Consider the following 4025-nt stretch of genomic DNA (forward strand, 5'->3'; position numbering starts at 1 on the left):
AAAGGGGATATGCAATTAAAAAGGTGTTTATTATTTATTTTTTAATATATAATTTATAGAAATTATGTATATAGTAGACAAATAATAACGCATGCTTTCAGCGGGATTTAATGAAGCCAGGTGGCATATCGGCAGGGCCCTAGTGCCCTCCAGTGAAAGGCTTTGCAGTGTCTCCTCCCTGGGTCCAGGCTGCCATCAGAAGGAAGCCCCCCTCCACCAGTTGGAGGCAAGAGGAAGGAGGATGTTGTGATAGTCCTAGGAATATGATCACAGCATGGATCTCTAACTCCTGTTTCAAACAGGAGCTGTGTCTAAATCATTACACCCCATTTCTGACAATAGGGGACAGGGAGAAGCCAATTCTCCCCCCCCCAAGAGTGGCTGGCTCCCCAGACACTGGCAGGCAGGCAGGAACAACTCAGCCCTTGAGTTTAAAGGGTTAAAGAGGAGATTTACAGTACCATATTTCTTTCCCTGAAGCATCAGGCAGTTCATATGTACACATTTCTTTCCACTAAGACCTAATTTTCCACCATTTTCCTTGATTTGCAGCTCCCTTTTCCCCATTTCCTTGATTTAATGCCCAATTATTTTTTGTCCCATTGCCAGTAAAACAAAATATTTCATAACTGCTTCTGTGAGGTTTTTGGATACTGTTTTAAACACATGACTTACACACCTCATATTGCAAAATTTAGAGAAATCTAGTGAGCGCTTACATATGAATTCTGCATTTTTCTCAACCAGCTGACCTAAGCTTGACATTTAAAGTACCAAGCCTTTCTTTCATCCTCTGCATTCTCCCATCTCTCAGTTTTGACTCAGCATCCTTGGTGTCTACTTGAGAACAGGGACATTGAGACCCCTGTCTCCTCCTTTCCCTCCTCTGGTCATGAAGGGACACGAGTGGACAAGAAACTAGCTGGGAAGTCAGCAGATTGGCACCCACTTCCACACTTGCCACGAACCATCTGTGTAGACTCAGCTGCCTCATCTCACCAATTTGGTTATTAGTTACTTCATGTACAGAACGGGCGTTTTGAGTCAAATCACTTCTAACTTTCTTATAGCTCTAAAAACTCTAGATTCCCTTCTGTGTCCTAGAAACAAAACTTAAACACCCAGACTTATGGGTCTGGTTTTGGTATTTGAAGAGGGAAAAAATAAAACATCAAGAGGCAAGGCTTCTCTACTATTAAAATCTTTTTTTCCCTACTTAAGCTTCTTTTGGCCTAATTTTCACATGCCATAGACACAAGGACAGTAGGACAGAAAGGAATCTTACAGAAGTTTTCTCTGATTTGTTTGATAATCCTTTTCTTGCTCATCCAGCTTTACACCTTACTGTTCTGTTTTCAATAAAATAAAAGTAAAAGAAACTTTATTTTGAGGATTTCATGAAAGCTATAAAAATACTGGAGACAACCTGGGGTATCCAAAACCATTACCAAATTCACTCTGAAAATGTTCACTCTGAAAATGTCACAGAATGTGGCCACTCAATTCCCCACCTACCAATAAGAAGGGACTGCTTATAATTCAAGGCAAAACTCCCCCACGTCAGCCCCCAGTTCTGTCATGTTAACTATCAGGCACCTGATTTCTACCACCCAGAGAGGGCAGAGCTGGCTCCACCCAGGTCCCCAGTCAAGGGTCCAGGACAGGGATTAGGGTCTATAAAAAGGCACTTTCTACAGGAGACTAGATCTAGTGGGGCAAACACAACAAAGCCCCCCAACCCGCCCTGAAAAGGAGCTTCAAACCCAAGTCCAGAGATGAGAGGGACCAGAGGCAAAGAAATCAGAAGTACAGAGCTGAGTAGAGAAAGCCCAAAGGGAAATTAGACTGGACTAGATAAGAAGAGATTCCCAAGACCACCAAGAAAAGAGGGCCACTAGGACAAATACCAGGACCAGGCTAGGAAGGGGTCAGATTATACTGCATATCAACCGAATCCGCCCTTGCTAGAGGGTTTGATATGGTTTTTTTTTCCACCCCCACTGGGGCCAAACATGCTGTCAAGTGCCTGGGGATTCTAAGGTGATTGCTATAAACTACGACAGTATTTGCTTCTTGGAGACAGACAAGGGCCAGATACCTGATTAGGCTGGAATCCAGAAGATTTTTGGAAAGATGGTGGGCTGACCACACAATGGTTCCCCCACACTTCCATCTCCAACTTACTTCTATTTCCTGAGCAAAGGAGCACCAAGACAAATATGGGGGGAAGCCTTGAGGGACTCTGTGGGAGAAGCTAGTGGAACTTTCTCCACCAGTCTGAGACCCAACTTCAGAGTGCCCAGGTCAGAACCTGCAGCTCCTAGCAGAGCTCGATGTACACAGTTGCCCTACACACACACATACACACACACACACACACACACACAATGCTAGGGGGGGAAGTCTACATCCATCCTGGGTGAAGGTCCTGTTCTCCCAGCCCCCATGGACAGGTGAACTAAGTCCTCCCTGCTCTTGGGGTTGAAAGGGCCCAAGGACAACGTGGAAGAAAAGAAAGTCTTCCTAGAGTGTAGCTGCAACACGAGTCCTCGGGGGAAAGATCCTTTGACCTCTCTCCAGAATACCTTCACTTAAGGTTCTGCAAGCACACCTGAGCCTCAGTGAGGAGGCAAAGAGAGACAGCAACACAACCAGCAGCAAAAGAAGGTGTGATCAATTAAACAACACAGTCCTTCCCTGTTGGAGCTTAATTCGAGGAGGAAATAAGTATCACAGCAAAAGTCGTGCATTTCCATCAATTCTAAAAATAACCCAACGTGAGAAAATCATCTTCTTTTATAACGGCCAAGTAAAGCTGCTCACAGGAAACTTCCATAGCAGGAAATGGACATTTTTCTTTTTCCATATTTTTGGAGGAATTTTTTAAAATTTTTTAATGTTTATTTACTTTTTTTTTTTAATTTTTTTTTCAACGTTTTTTATTTATTTTTGGGACAGAGAGAGACAGAGCATGAACGGGGGAGGGGCAGAGAGAGAGGGAGACACAGAATCGGAAACAGGCTCCAGGCTCCGAGCCATCAGCCCAGAGCCTGACGCGGGGCTCGAACTCACGGACCGCGAGATCGTGACCTGGCTGAAGTCGGACGCTTAACCGACTGCGCCACCCAGGCGCCCCAAATGTTTATTTACTTTTGACGGAGAGAGAGAGAGAGAGCGCGCGCGCGCGCGCGCGCGCGCGCGCGCGCGCATGAGAGGGGGAGGGGCAGAAAGAGAGGGAGACACAGAATCCTAAGCAGGCTCCAGGCTCTGAGCTGTCAGCACAGAGCCTGAAGCGGGGCTCGAGCTCACAGACCGCGACATCATGACCTGAGCCAAAGTAGGATGCTCAGCCAACTGAGCCACCCAGGTGCCCCTGGAAAAATTTTTAAAATAAAATAAAGGGATAGGGCCAAGGAAGACTCTCCCTCTTGTGGCTCCTTACTTTTTACTATATCAGACGTATCTATAACACAGGAAGTTGGTCTCCTAATACAGGCAACAGAAATTTATACATCCAAATGAACATAGTTGATGGTGTTTTAAAAGGCTAATAAATAACACCTCTTTCTTTATCATCTGGAGATTAAAGCCGAATGAGAGAGATACACAGGAGTCACACAGATAAAATTCAAAATATTGCCAACATTATTGACCATGAGGTTTTGAATCTACAGCCAAGAGGGCTTTCTAATACTTTACCTCCAAGTTAATCAGACCCACCCACAGACTTCTCCAGGGCAGGTATCTTGCCTCAGGCTAAGAGATCTGCAGACTGGCAAATCGGAGAGTAGAGCCCAGAAGAGGCTGAGCCACCCTCACCCGGTCCTTCTCCCCAACTCAAGGTCAGATTCAGTTATCCTTTGCCCCCAGGAGGAATGGGCAGGCGGTAGGGAGAGGGTGGTGAATGGTCAGCAGTGTTGTTCTAGAGGACAGCCCTCTACACAGGTGCATGTAGTCAAAGCAAGAATGCCTCCTCTGCCCCCCAACCCAATAACCATCTCCTTCAAGGCGGACCCCTGGGGAAA

The sequence above is a fragment of the Panthera uncia genome, chromosome F1, assembly GCF_023721935.1.
Source record: "Panthera uncia isolate 11264 chromosome F1, Puncia_PCG_1.0, whole genome shotgun sequence".
In the NCBI taxonomy this organism is placed as follows: Eukaryota; Metazoa; Chordata; class Mammalia; order Carnivora; family Felidae; genus Panthera; species Panthera uncia.